The sequence below is a fragment of the Chiloscyllium plagiosum genome, unplaced genomic scaffold, assembly GCF_037043375.1.
Source record: "Chiloscyllium plagiosum isolate Xiang-an unplaced genomic scaffold, Cpla_swu_hap1 HiC_scaffold_45, whole genome shotgun sequence".
NCBI lineage: Eukaryota > Metazoa > Chordata > Chondrichthyes > Orectolobiformes > Hemiscylliidae > Chiloscyllium > Chiloscyllium plagiosum.
In genome coordinates, this window is record NW_028270183.1 from 34,950,746 (window position 1) to 34,965,843 (window position 15,098).

Sequence of the window (15,098 nt, forward strand, 5' to 3'; positions counted from 1 at the left end):
GTTTTGGTATGATGGTGCCAGATTGTGACAGAGGGGTACCAAAGGGTGGCGTAGGGGTGTTTTTTTTTTCTCTCGAGCAGCACATTATTTAACAAAACCTGCCTCAATTAGTACCTACCCCACCCTTTGGGGACACTGCTGAATGGCAGATTGAGTAATGTGTCACAATTGCAGTATTTAGGGATTCACGGGATACTGGCATACATTTGGATCAAACCTGTTTGTGTTACGTGTTTGAAGTTCAATCGGTTTCGGAACCGGGTTTATGAGTTGGAGGCTGCACAGCAGGCTATTTGACACATCGTGGAGTTGGAGGGGGGAAAGGTGGTGGTCCCTGGTGTCAGTCACAGCTCATGGGATTGGATCTTCTGATTTCATCAGTGTTCAAGGAAAGAGAGTGTGACTGTGATTTAGACAGGTGGGGAGAGCAGGGGACAGCACTGCAGGAGTTTGCAACCTTCCATCAGATTGCTGCTTGTCTGGATGGGGAGACAGAGTAAGAGGGCACTGAACATGGCACCCTGTTACAGGTAGTCACTGATGAGGAGGAGTAATAAAGAGTGTAGTGGCTGTAAGCGAAGGTATAGTGAGCAGGTTTGACATTGCATTTTGCAGCAAACTGCATGAGTCCAAATGGCTGTGTTAGCTGTTTGGGTGCCTGAGTTTCTGGGTAACTGCGTGTGTCCAAATGGCTGTGTTAGCTGCTGGGTGCCTGGGTTTCTGGGCAACTGCTCAGGGCTGGAAAGGAACCTGGAGTTGGAAAGAAGGATCCAGTTGTTATGGTCCACGCAGATCATAATGACATAGGCTGGACAAATGTAGCATATCAGCTCTATAAAGATGGGCCTTTATCTCTTGACTAACTGTCACAAACAGTTTGGCGTAAGATATCCTTATTGAATATAACAGCCCCTCTGCTAATATACTTTTAACCTCTCCAACCATGCAGGTAAAATCCCCTGTGAACTCAGGATACTGGGCCCTGCCCAACTGAGGCACAATTCAACCCTTTTGAATGGTCCCTGACCCATCTGTGTTTAAGCGCCCCCAGGAACAGTAGCGTTCCATCCTGCACCATGTCTCAGATCACAATGTTCTCTCACATGGGCCACCTTTATTACAAATGTGGTTCATTAACTGAAGTGTTTGAACTCACATCAATGGTTGTTATCCCCAGCCACTGATTGACATGTCCATGGTCCGATGCTCAGTGATTAGCACTTCTGCTAGACAGCAGCAGGGACCCGGGTTTGATTCATCCTCAGGTGACAGTCTGTGTGGAGTTTTCACATTCTCCTTGTGTCTGCTTGAGTTTCCTCCCACAGTCCAACGATGTGCAGGTTGGATGGATTGGCCATGATAAATTACCCATAGTGTTTTGGGATATGCAGACGAGGTGGATTGGCCATGATAAATTACCCATAGTGTTCAGGGAGATGCAGGTTAGGTGGATTGGCCATGCTATATAACCCAAAGTGCTCAGGGATGTGTAGGTTAGCTGGATTGACCATGGTAAATTATCCATCGTGTTCAGGGATGTGCAGGTTAGGTGGATTAATCAATGTAAATTACCCATAGTGCGCAGGGATGTGCAGGTTGGTGGACTAGCCATGGGAAATATAGGATAGGGGGATGGGTCAGGGTGCGATTCTCTTCAGAATGTTCATGCAGACTGGTTGGCCTGAATGGTCTGTTTCCACTCTGATGGGATTCTATGATCATGCATACTCATGAACTATACGTTCTATTTGTATCCTTGGCAGACCAGCTCAGTAGACAGAGCATACTAAAACTTGGAGAGAGGCCAAACTACAGAACGCTGTGACTTAAAGCTGAAGGAGTGTCAATTGAGTCAATCTGTTCACCGGATTCACTGTCACACAGAAGGGAAAGGGATTAAGAGGAGATTCTGGCCCTTTGCACTATTATAAGGAAAGCAAAAGCTTGGCATCCTGCTTCAGGAACTTCTCCCGACTCATTATCTCAGTTTGATCCTGTGAAATTCTTTGCAGAAGATGAAGAAGGGAATGCTGTTGGTTATTGGTGTCTTGCTGCTTATTCAGTGCACTCCTGCTCTCGGAGGTTTCCGGGGACATTTCGCAGGTACATTCTTGCGTTGTCTCACCCGGCTGTTTGCAGACAGTTTTTAGATTAGCTCTGTTTAATGCCTGACTGAAGCTGATTCTGATAAAGACTAAAAAATGCGATTCGTACCAACCCCATGTACATTTGTTTATTGGTAGCTCAGCCTGGAGAGGGAATGGATTTGAGCTGATTCAAGCTGATCAGTACGAAAAAGCAAATTCCTTTCTAGTGGAAAGTTGGAGTACTGTGTTGCACTCAGTGCACTGACACAGTTTGTACACAGCGCTAATGTATTAGACAGTGGGAGAATTCCTCCCGCAGAATGCTCACTTGTCCTGACCGTGAAGAGTGAATTGGAAATTCATTATATTCTCTTGTCTCGTTTCACAGATTTAGGAAGGGTGAATTCGGAATAATACTGGAAATATTTAAAGAACTAGTCAACATATGTGGGTCAGATTTTCAAAACACGAGTGAAGTCAGGAATGTGAGAAATTTTAAACAGTTTAAATCATCTTTAAGCTTTTAACGAATGGAATGTCAGCAACACTGGCAAGGACAGTATTTTTTGTTTATCTCTACTTGCCCTTGAAACGGCTGTCCTGCTGTGCTGTTTCCTCGTTCAGATCACAGCCAGTTACATTGCTGTCGGTCTGGAGTCATATGGAGACCAGACTGGGTGAGGGTAGGAGATTTTCTTCCCTGAAGATAGTTAGTGAAGCAGATGTCGTTTTGAAACAATTGTTGATATTGTTATGATCGCTATGACTGAAACTGGGATTTGATTTCAGATTTTATGAAATGAATTTAAATTCCACGCGCTGCCTTGGTGGGGTTTTAGCCTCTGTCCCCAGGACATTAACCCCTTCACGTCGAGCCCAGTGACAGTATCACTACACCATCATCCCCGAATTTATTTGTTTGATGAATACAGCAGCCACCACAGAGATCAGCTACTAAGAAGGTGGTCATCGTCATGGAAACAGGTGGCTGCCAACTTGGTTTGCTGAGGATTGGAGTGACCAAGCTGTGGGGTTGCTGACACAATCCACCGTGGGAGAGCTGCATTGTTGATGATTTGGGTTTTGGATGAGACATTGAATGTGATCTACTAATTCCCAGGGCCATAAATTTCCAGTGCTGCTGTTTGAAGGGTTGGGAATTTGACTGATGTCTTGGAGAACATCATTCTGTCTGGAGGCCCGAACATGGACACCACAGTCTCTCAGGAGGCCCAAATATTTCGGTTGGCATGGACCAGTTTGGGCTGAAGGGCCTGTCTCTCTGTTTTAGGACTCTACGTTTCTAATTGAAGTGTGGTGCTGGAAATGCACAGCCGGTTAGGCAGCATCTGAGCAGCAGGAGAATCGACATTTTGGGCATAAGGAATGTGGTGGGGTGTGGTTTTCTGACTGTGTTCAGAACCAGTCTGTGACTGTCAAACCCTCTGGTGAAGCGGAGAAGGATTCGCGCTCATTGTCAAAACTTTGTCTCTGGTCTAAAGCTGTGGTTTGTAAACTTCTCTGTTGGTTGTTATATTTCTTGCATTCGGAACATCGGAACAATTTGGAACATAGACCATTCATTCCTCAATCCCACTTCACCATTTAACAAGAGCATGATTGACTCATTTTCGATCTTAAATCCACATTATCCACATTAAATCCACATTTAAAATCCTTTAAAAAATTAACGAGAAACTGTCTGTGTGGAGTTTGCACGTTCTCCCCGTGTCTGCGTGGGTTTCCTCCGGGTGCTCCGGTTTCCTCCCACAGTCCAAAGCTGTGCGGGTCAGGTGAATTGGCCATGCTAAATTGCCCGTAGTGTTAGGTTTAAGGGGTAAATGTAGGGGTATGGGTGGGTTGCGCTTCGGCGGGTCGGTGTGGACTTGTTGGGCCGAAGGGCCTGTTTCCACACTGTAAGTAATCTAATCTAATCTAATCTAAACTGTATTAACTTGCTAACTGTACTGGAACTGTATTAACATGTTGGCTGCACTGGAAGTGTACAAACATGCTAACTGTACTGGAACTGTATTAACATGTTGACTGCACTGGAAGTGTACAAACATGCTGACTGGACTGGCAACTTTGACTCAAAATGGGTCAACAGTTCTGATCTTTTTAAAGTGTGCTTCACTTCCTGGTAAGCTCCCTCACATCCCTGGGTCTATGTCCACTGCTGCCCTTCCCCAGCAGGGGCTTTAGCACGATAGTCAGATGCACACAAACTTTCCATAGTAATTTACACGGCCCACGATCGATCTCAGTTGGGACACATTCTTGTCTTGGGGCCTTCCTGATAGCTTCCAATTTCTTGGGTCCCTTGTGTATTTCCATGGATTATATGGCACAGGCACTCTATGGAGTCTTTACAAAACTCACATTTCTCCCTTTTTACTTGTTGGCTGTGGTCCCAGAACCTTTTGAAAGTTTCTTCTAGGTTCTTCAAATGTTCCTCTTTGGCGGATCCAGTGAACGGAATGTCATCCAGGTAGCAGCAGACACCAGGCAATCCACCCAGAATTTTATCCACTACCCTCTGTGAGTGCAGAAGTCCCCTGGTGTCCCATTCACTCATCAGGATTCAATGTTGGAAGCTGATGAGGATGCTGACTTCTCAGAGGAATGCAGTCAGATCCAAGCCGTCTGGCACCACGAGCAGCTTGACTAGACAAGATGGGGAGGAAGAAGGAAAGAAGAGCAACAGTGATCGGGGATTCTTTAGTCGGGAAAGCAGCCGGGTGTTTCTGCAGCTGAAGACGTTCCTCCAGGATGCTGTGTTGCCTCCCTGGTGCCAGGGTCAGGGATGTCACTGAATGGCTGCGGGGCATCCTGAAAGGGAAGGGTGATGAGTTAAAGTCGTTGGTAGCAACATGTACAATGGTATGGCCAGAGGGAGGAATGAGGCCTTGAATCAAGAATTAAGGGAGCGAGGTGGAGGATTAAAAAGCAGGACCTCAACGGTTGTCATCTCTGGACTATTCCCAGTTCCACGTGCTAGAAAGTTTGGAAACTGGAAAATAAAGTAGATAGATGTGTGGATCAAGAGTTTGTGCAAGAGGGAGGGTTTTAGATTCCTGGATTACTGGGATTGTTTCTGGGGAGGTGGGACATGGACAAATAGTACAGTCTGCACCTGAACCACATTGGGACCAACATCCTGGCAGGGAGGCTTGCTGGTGCTGTTGGGAGGAGTTTAAACTAGTCTGACAGAGGGAGGGGACCACAGAATATTGATTCAACAGAGACACATCATGCTACAGGAACAGAAGCAAGTCACAGTGAGTTCAACGATATTGAGTGTCAAAAGACAAAGGCAAGGTGACACGGTCTTTCATATTTGGAATGTAACAGGTAAGACTTATGGGTTAATGGCATGGATTGACACATGCAAGCATGATACTGTTACCATCACAGAAACAAGATTGAGAGAAGGGATGGACTGGCAACTAAACGTTCCAGGGTTACAGGATCTTTCGGTGAAACAGAAGAGGCTGTCAATAGTATCACACTATTAATTAAGGAATCAATTCCTGCATTAGGGAGAGATGATATCTCGGCAGGTTCCTCAAACAAGGCTTTGTGGGTAGACTGTAGGAATGTTAAGGAGAGAGCTACTTTACTGAAAGTGTATTATAGGCCCCCAAAGAATCTGTGGGAAATAGAACAGCAAATATGTAGACAGTTCACAGAAGGGAGTTAGGGTAATAATCGGCTAATAATACAAGATGATTTCAACCTCCCCAGTACAAGTTGGGCTAGCTATAGGGTAAAGGATTTAAAGAGGGTGAACTTATTGAAATGTATCCAGGTGGGTTTCTGTATCAATGTGTCGAAGGGCCAATGCTGGAACTGGTTCTGGGGAAAGAAGCTGGATAAGTGATCGATGTGGCAGTGGGGGGACATTTTAGTGATCGTGACCACGATAGAATCTGCGTAAAAAATGTTCTAGACAAGGAGGAAATGGCCTGTAGAGGTCGGCTTTTGACTGGGGAAGCCTAATTGTATTAGAATAAAGCAGTATCTAGCCACAGTACATTGGGAACAGCTCCGTTTGCGTACGTCTACAGGAGAGCAATGGGGGATGGGGGCTTTCAGAAAGGAGCTGGGAAGAGTACAAGAGCAACACGGCACCTTTCAAGGGAAATGGAGGAGCAATAGGTTCAGGGAATACTGAATGTCCCAGACAATTCAACTCTGGATAAAGAAGAGGAGTAGAGTTTTTAGCAAGTCCAAAGAAAACAATTCAGTTATGGCCTGAGAGGATTATTGGAAATGCAGAAGGGAGGTTAAGAAAACAATTAGAAGAGCAAAACGTGGAAATTAGAAAGGATTTGGGAACAGGATTATGGAGAATCCTAAAGATATTTTAGAAATAAACTTAAGGGTAGAGGTTAATGAGGGAAAGTGTAGAGCCCATTAGGGACCAAGGGGACAAGCTCTGTAGACGTAAGATATTGGAGAGGTGTTGAATGACTCTTCAATCTTCACTCGGGAAAAGCAGAACATAGGCATGGAATTCAGGAAAAGGGACTGTTAGAGACTTGTACAGTTTGACATGGGAAATGGGAAGGTGTCGGAGGGTCTGTTGGGCTTAAAGACAGACATCTCCCGTGGCCCGGATCAATTGCATCCCGGGTTGCTGTGGGAGGTAAGGCAGGAAATTGTGGGAGATTTGACACAAATTCTTAATTCCTCTCTCGCCATATTGGAAGTGCCAGAGGACTGGAGGATGACTAATGTGACTTCACTTTTTAAGCAGGTTGATAGAGATGAACCAGAAAATTACAGAGCGATGAGTCTCATGTCAGTGGTCAGGAAACTGTTGGAGAAAATTCTGAAGGAGCGAATTAATACCCACTTGTCCAGGCATGGGTTAATTAAAGATAGTCAACAGGTGTTTGTCAGAAGAAAGTCATATCTGAGAAATTGGTGAGAATTGTTTTACAAAGTGATCAAGTGTATGGATGTGGGAAGTTCAGTTGATGGAGTTGATTTGATTTTAGAAAAGCTTTTTACAAGGTTCCACATGGGAAACTGATTGAGAGGGTTAAAGCACATGGAACAGTGGGACATTTGGTGAGATGGATCAGAAACCCGTGTCGTAATAAGATTGAAAGGGTCATGGTAGAAGGATGCTGATTGGAAACTGGTGTCCAGTGGTATCCCACAAGGATGAGTACTGGGAACTCATTGTTTGTCATGTACATCGATGATACAGATGGAAATGCGGGGGTCATGTTAAACAAATTTGCAGATGACACCAAAATTGATGGAGTTTTTAATAGTGAAGGAGATGTTTGAAGATTACAGGAAGGTAGAGGTGGGTTGGTCAGATGGGTAGACCAATGGCAGATGGTATTTAATCCAGACAAGTGCGAGGTAATGCACTTTGGAAGAAGAAACAAGATGAGGGAGTATTTAATGAATGGCAGGAGACTGGGTGGCTCAGAGGAACAAAGGACTCTTGTAATTATTCACAGATCCATGAGGCTAGCAGAGCATGTGAATAGGATCATTAAGAAGGAAGATGGGATACTTGCTTTCATTTGTTGTGGCATGGAGTATAAGAGCAAGGAGGTAAAGTTAGGGTCATACAGAGCTTTGGTTAGGCCACAGCTGCAGTATTCTGCTCACCTCACTCCAGGAAGGATGTGATCGCACTTGAGTGAGTACAGAGGATACAGTCCAGGGTGTTGCCTGGGATGGACAAATTGAGTGATACGGAGAGACTAGATATGTTTGGACTGTGTTCTTTAGATCCGAGAAAGTTGAGAGAGAACATGATTACAGTTTTTAAGCTCGAGGAACATGGACAGGGTGAATAGAGAGCAGCTGATCCCATTGGTTGAGGGGTCAGTCACATGTGGACATAGTCTTAGGGCAAGGGGTTGGATTCAGAGGGGATTTAGGCAAAAAATGTTTCCTCCGTGGGTACTAGGAATCTGGAATGGACTGTCTGGGAAGATAGTGGAGGCTGGAAACCTTACAAACTTTAAAAAAAAAAAATTGGATAAGCACTTCAAACATCAGAGTATTCAAGGGTATGGGACAAGTGCAGGAAATTGAAATGAGAGGACTTTCAGTGGGAGTTATGTTGGTCCAGACTTGGTGGGCTGCAGGGCCTGTTCTGTGCTGTATGATACAGTGAATGTGTGTGTTACTGCCATCAGTGGCAGGTCAGACTCCTCATGACCCCCATCTGTGACAGGCCCATCTCTAAGAATCACTTTCCACTCAACCAGTCCACTGGAAAGGTCTTCTCTGAGTGGAATGGGGTATTGATCTACTCTCAGCAATGGGTTGACTGCTTCAGCTAAAGGTTAATTTCTACTCCTTTCATTTCCCCCAGGGTTCCCTTGAAGGCATATTTGCAACTGTACAAAATCTCTTGCAAACCTGTTTATGAGTCCACCAGCCTATCAACCTGACCCTGATTTTACTTTAACATCTGTAATCCGAAAGGTCCAAATAATGTAGAATTGCCACCTTTTACTTCGTACAGAGGCAGTTCGCACACCGGGCTCTTAGTTATAATTTTGCCAGTTCATAGCCCTTCAGCAGCACGACATGTTCTGTATATATCCACAGTGTAATCTTGGTTAACTATTGATTCTGGGATTAGAGGCATGACTGCCCCTGTATCCACTTCCAGGTTTATGTCTTACTCTATATTTTGGAAAGAACCCAAAAACTCTCAGCTTCACTCTGTACCATCAGGATGTCTAACCAAAGCTCTGCTGACTCTGGGCCTTCTGGTTCTCCCACACACCCAGCGAATTCCTGGTCTACCCACTGGCAGGCCTCATCTACCTTATGCCTTTTCCTAGAAACTGTCTCCTTTAGACTCCACTTCTCTTGATGACGTGGTCCCTAGGAATTTTGGGTAATGTGACCCATTCGCTTCTGCCTGCAGCTCTGAGCTTCTCGAATCCATCATGTTGACTCCATGTGCCCAATCTTGCCATCTTGATGCCATTCCGAAACCTGCTGATCTTCCCCCACTCTATACTGCTGGGCCTAGCCAATCGTGTTGTTTCATTGGCGGCGAACAGTATTGAGGTGGCAACTTCAAAAGCTGTTGAAATCCAGGTCTCTCCTCATTAGCAGATTCTCTTGGATGGCTTTCTGTCAGAGGCCACAAACAAAATGGTCACTCAGGGCATCAGAAAGGAATCTGCAGATTCACAGTGTTCCACTAACCTCTGTAATGCCACCCAAACTGGGTGATGGACTCTCCTTCCTGCTGGAAATGTTTATAGGAACAGAAGGCAGACAATGGCATAACGGTCATATCGCTGGACCGTTAAACCAGAGATGGAAATGTGTTGCTGGAAAAGCGCAGCAGGTCAGGCAGCATCCAAGGAACAGGAGAATCGACATTTCGGGCATAAGCCCTTCTTCAGGAATGAGGAAAGTTTGTCCAGCAGGCTAAGATAAAAGGTAGGGAGGAGGGACCTGGGGGAGGGGCGTCGGAAATGTGATAGGTGGAAAGAGGTCAAGGTGAGGGTGATAGGTCAGACTGGGGTGGGGGCGGAGAGGTCGGGAAGAAGATTGCAGGTTAGGAAGGCGGTGCTGAATTCGATGGATTTGACTGAGACAAGGTGGGGGGAGGGGAAATGAGGAAACTGGTGAAATCCGAGTTCATCCTTTGTGGTTGGACGGTTCCTAGGCGGAAGATGAGGCGCTCTTCCTCCAACCGTCGTGTTGTTGTGGTCTGGCGATGCAGGAGTCCAAGGACCTGCATATCCTTGGTGGAGTGGGAGGGGGAGTTGAAGTGTTGAGCCACAGGGTGGTTGGGTTGGTTGGTCCGGGTGTCCCAGAGGTGTTCTCTGAAACGCTCCACAAGTAGCCGGCCTGTCTCCCCAATATAGGGGAGGCCACATCGGGTGCAGAGGGTGCAATAGATGATGTGTGTGGAGGTGCAGGTGAATCTGTGGCGGATATGGAAGTTTCCTTTGGGGCCTTGGAGGGAGGTGAGGGGGGAGGTGTGGGCGCAAGTCTTGCACCTCCTGCGGTTGCAGGGGAAGGTGCCGGGAGTGGAGGTTGGGTTGGTGGGGGGTGTGGATCTGACGAGGGAGTCACGGAGGGAGTGGTCTTTACGGAATGCTGATAGGGGAGGGGAGGGAAATATATCCTTGGTGGTGGGGTCCATTTGGAGGTGGCGGAAATGACGGCGGATGATGCGTTGTACACGGAGATTTGTGGGGTGGTAGGTGAGGACAAGACCACTCCCTCCGTGACTCCCTCGTCAGATCCACACCCCCCACCAACCCAACCTCCACTCCCGGCACCTTCCCCTGCAACCGCAGGAGGTGCAAGACTTACGCCCACACCTCCCGCCTCACCTCCCTCCAAGGCCCCAAAGGAAACTTCCATATCCGCCACAGATTCACCTGCACCTCCACACATATCATCTATTGCATCCTCTGCACCCGATGTGGCCTCCTCTATATTGGGGAGACAGGCCGGCTACTTGCGGAGTGTTTCAGAGAACACCTCTGGGATACCCGGACCAACCAAACCAACCACCCTGTGGCTCAACACTTCAACTCCCCCTCCCACTCCACCAAGAATATGCAGGTCTTTGGACTCCTCCATCGCCAGACCACAACAACACGATGGTTGGAGGAAGAGCGCCTCATCTTCCGCCTAGGAACCCTCCAACCACAAGGGATGAACTCGGATTTCACCAGTTTCCTCATTTCCCCTCCCCCCACCTTGTCTCAGTCAAATCCATCGAATTCAGCACCGCCTTCCGAACCTGCAATCTTCTTCCTGACCTCTCCGCCCCCACCCCAGTCTGACCTATCACCCTCACCTTGACCTCTTTCCACCTATCACATTTCCGATGCCCCTCCCCCAGGTCCCTCCTCCCTACCTTTTATCTTAGCCTGCTGGACAAACTTTCCTCATTCCTGAAGAAGGGCTTATGCCCGAAATGTCGATTCTCCTGTTCCCTGGATGCTACCTGACCTGCTGCGCTTTTCCAGCAACACATTTTCAGCTCTGATCTCCAGCATCTGCAGTCCTCACTTTCTCTTCCGTTAAACCAGAGAGTCAGGGAATGTTCTGGGGGAAGGGGTTTGAGTCCCGCTATGGCAGATGATTCCAGTAAATAAAAGTCTGCAATTAAGAGTCGAATGATGACCATGAATCTATCCTCGATTTTTGAAAAAAAAATCTGTTTCACCAAAGTCCTTCAGGGAAAGAAACTGCCATCTTTAACTGGCCTGGCTGACATGTGACTCCAGTCCCACAGCCAAGTCAGTGTCGCCCTCATCCCATGAATGAATAACGAGAATGTACCGCAATGGTGTGCAACCTCAGTGCAAAATAACTCCCCAACCTTTTGCACAGACTTTGGAATGTCATTTCCCCGGGTTTCTCTACTTGCATTAGACTTCTTTGAATTGTGATGCCTTTCTGTCAATGGAGCTCCAGAAATCTGGTACCACTGAGTCTTCAGCCACTTCATGAGCCTTTAAGTGCATTTCAAAACATTTGGTGGACAGATCCAACTTCCTATCTCTTCATCAAACAGTTCCATCACTCCTAACTGATACGCCATTTTGTTTTCCTGCTACTGGAGTCTCGACGCTGTTTGCAGGCAGAGTCACCTCGGTGAATGTACTCTATCCCGGCTGCTCTCTCACTAATTGTGTTAGTGTATCATTCTTCAGTGGGTGTCACCCATCGTGTTATTCTCCTCATGATCCTCACTCTCAGCCCACTCCTCGGTGAGTAACTGTTCTTCCCTGTGAGGATGTTTTGCTGAACAAAGAGTACTTGGAGTGCAGGTTCATAGCTCCTTGAAAGTGGAGTCGCAGGTAGATAGGATAGTGAAGAAGGCGTTTGGTCTGCTTTCCTTTATCAGTCAGAGTATTGAGTAAAGGAGTTGGCAGCTGTACAAGACATTGGTTAGGCCACTTTTGGAATATTGCGTGCAATTCTGGTCTCCTTCCTATTGGAAAGATGTTGTGAAACTTGAAATGGTTCAGAAAAGATTTATAAGGATGTTGCTAGGGTTGGAGGATTTGAGCTATAGGGAGAGGCTGAACAGGCTGGGGCTGTTTTCCCTGGAGCATCGGAGGCTGAGGGGTGACCTTATAGAGGTTTAGAAAATTATGAGGGGCATGGCTATGATAAATAGACAAAGTATTTTCCCTGGGTTGGAAGAGTCCTGAACTAGAGTGCATAGGGTGAGAGGGGAAAGATGTAAAAGCGACCTAAGTTGCAACATTTTCACGCAGTGGGTGGTACGTATATGGAATATGCTGCCAGAGGAAGTGGTGGAGGCTGGTACAATTGCAACAGTTAAAAGGCATTTGGATGGTATATGAATAGGAAGAGTTTGGAGGGATATGGGCCAGGTGCTGACAGATAGGACTAACTTAGGTTGGGATATCTGGTCGGCATGGACGGGTTGGACCGATGGGTCTGTTTCCATGCTGTACATCTCTATGACTCTATGATTGGGGCCAGAGTCCCTTTAAGACCAGTTCCCTCGATGTTACCTCCGAAATCCAACACTGTTTACTGAATCTTGACGGTGTCATTCCTCACAATAAAGAAAACAGCATCACACAGAATTAGTGGCCCAAACCTCGTCTCGTTGCCAGTTATTGTGTTTGTGGTTCACAGATATAGAACGCGAGGTGGATGGAGGGTAAACTGTCCTCTGAGCACCATAATCAGGTTATAGACTGACCCTCTCAATCCACCTTCTGAGTCACCTGACCTTAAAGAGGCAACACCCACCCAACTCCATAAAGTGACCACCACCCAGTCCTTGTGGAGATGAAATGAAGTCTTCCCACCAAGCAGACTCTCCATCATGCCATATGGCATGATAACCATGTTACAATGGGTGCCAACTCAAAACTGGGCATCCATGGAGCACTGTGGGCCATCACTATAAGCAGAATGATATTCCAATGCAATCTGAGACCTTACAGCCTGGCATATCCCCCACGCTACCATTCCTACCAAGTGGGCAGATCAACCCTGGAGATTAGGAACAAAGTACTGCAGATTCTGGCACCTGTACTGAAAACAACAAATGCTGGAGATCACAGCGGGTCAGACAGTATCCATGGTGAGAGAGTAAGCTGACGTTTCCACTCCGAATGGCTCTCCATCAGAGCTGACCAGAAATATGGTGGTGGCCAGTGCAGCATTTATGAGATAGTTTAGGGGTGGAGCGGATTGCAGAGTGCTGGGTGAGAAAGGATGTTAATAGTTCAAACTAAGATCACTTAATATGAACTAACAACATCCCTTCTCCACCAGCACCCTACCCCCCTCCCCCCACTAAAGCATTATGCTTCCCCTCCCCACCCTTTTGGACAGCTCTGATGGAGAGCCATCGACACTGGGAACGTTAGCTTGCTCTCTCTCTCTATGGATGCTGTCTGACCCGCTGTGATCTCCAGCATTTGTAGTTTTCAACCCTGGAGTGTGCAGTCAGGCATTCCAGGGCAGCACCAGGTAAACTTGAAAAAGAGGGAGTGGCCTGGTGAAAGTAAAAACAGGAGGACTTGTGTGATAAGCAGCGAGTGACACACAGAGCCAAGTAACTCCACTAACAACAGATCAGGTCGAAGCTCTGAAACTTTGTACACAGTTCTGGTCACCACATTACAGCGGTGTTCCAGTGAGACTGTGAAGAATACTTACAAGAATATTACCATGGCTTGAAAATTCCAGATGTGAGGATTGGATCGGATAGGCTCGCATTACTTTCCTCTGAACACAAGCCGTTGAGAGCTGACAGAATCGAGGTGTCTATCACAATGAGGGGCTTGGAGTTGATGAGGAGACCTGTTCTCCCTTACAGAGGTCAGTTACCTGGGGGACACAGGTTTGAGATGATCAGTTGAATTGTTAGAGGGGACCTGAGGAAAGTCATTTACCCCAGAGGCTGGTGGGTGTCTGCAATCCCCTGCCTCGTGCTGGTGGTTGATGTGGAAACCCTCAACCCAGCCAAAAAGATCATTTCATCTCCACACCCGAAGCAGCAGACGCTGCTTGGAGCAGGTGTTGGGAAATGAGCTCATGTATTCAGCCAGCACGCACATGTTGGGTTGAATAGGTCTCTTTCTGTGCTTGAACCACACTGTGTTTCCAGGGAAATTCGAGTGTTCCCTTCTTTCAGTTCCATGGAAAGCCTTTGGCTGCGGTTCAGGATGGGGTGTGAGACTGTGAACGTTGCAGAACTTCCCGTGTGGGGAGAGGTTGTCAAAGTGACACTGACTGACCCTGTTTTCTCATTGTTTGTCCCACCCCCTCCCTGTCCCATCACTACAGGATGTCCAATAACCTGTCCCTAACTTGTTTTTTTCAGTCTACCTGGGACGGTGCAACAAGCCGGGTACAAAATGTCGTGCTGGCCCTTGTGAACCAGAAGAGAAACTTTTCCCACTGCAATGCCCTGGCCTTTTGGATTGTTGTAAAATGATGGAGTGGAAAGTCCTGTAGAGATGGATTCCCATTGCAGACTGCAACCTCCTATCTCTCTCCAAGGAAACCTTCATACAGTGGATGTCATTCGGCTGTTTGGGGGAGGAGTATCCTGGAATTGTACAACCACATTCTCAATCATGGCCTGACCTCGTCAATAAAACACATTGTATTGATCAGAGCTTCACGTCAATGAGCAATTCCTATTTAAGGTTATTGGGCTGTCTGGGGAGAACAAGACTTGGGAGAATGCTGGGGGGAAATGGAAAAGGAATCCGCTTCAGGAAATGCAGACTGACCCATTTCGTAAAGATTAGATTAGATTACATTTCATTTCAGTGTGGAAACAGGCCCTTCCGCCCAACAAGTCCACACCGACCCGCTGAAGCGCATCCCACCCATACCCCTACATTTACCCATTACCTAACACTATGGACAATTTAACATGGTCAATTCACCTGACCTGCACATCTTTGGAGTATGGGAGGAAACCGGAGCACCCGGAGGAAACCCACGCAGACACGGGGAGAATGTGCAAACTCCACACAG

General features: G+C 47.0%; 1 long non-coding RNA gene across 1 annotated transcript; it reads left to right on the forward strand.

Moving 5' to 3' along the window:
* Positions 1 to 1,931: 1,931 nt before the first annotated feature.
* LOC148136465 (uncharacterized) lies at positions 1,932 to 14,730 on the forward strand. The gene is made up of 2 exons (XR_015754461.1): positions 1,932 to 2,103; positions 14,434 to 14,730. It is a non-coding gene; the product is annotated as an uncharacterized LOC148136465 (long non-coding RNA).
* The last annotated feature ends 368 nt before the right edge of the window (positions 14,731 to 15,098 follow it).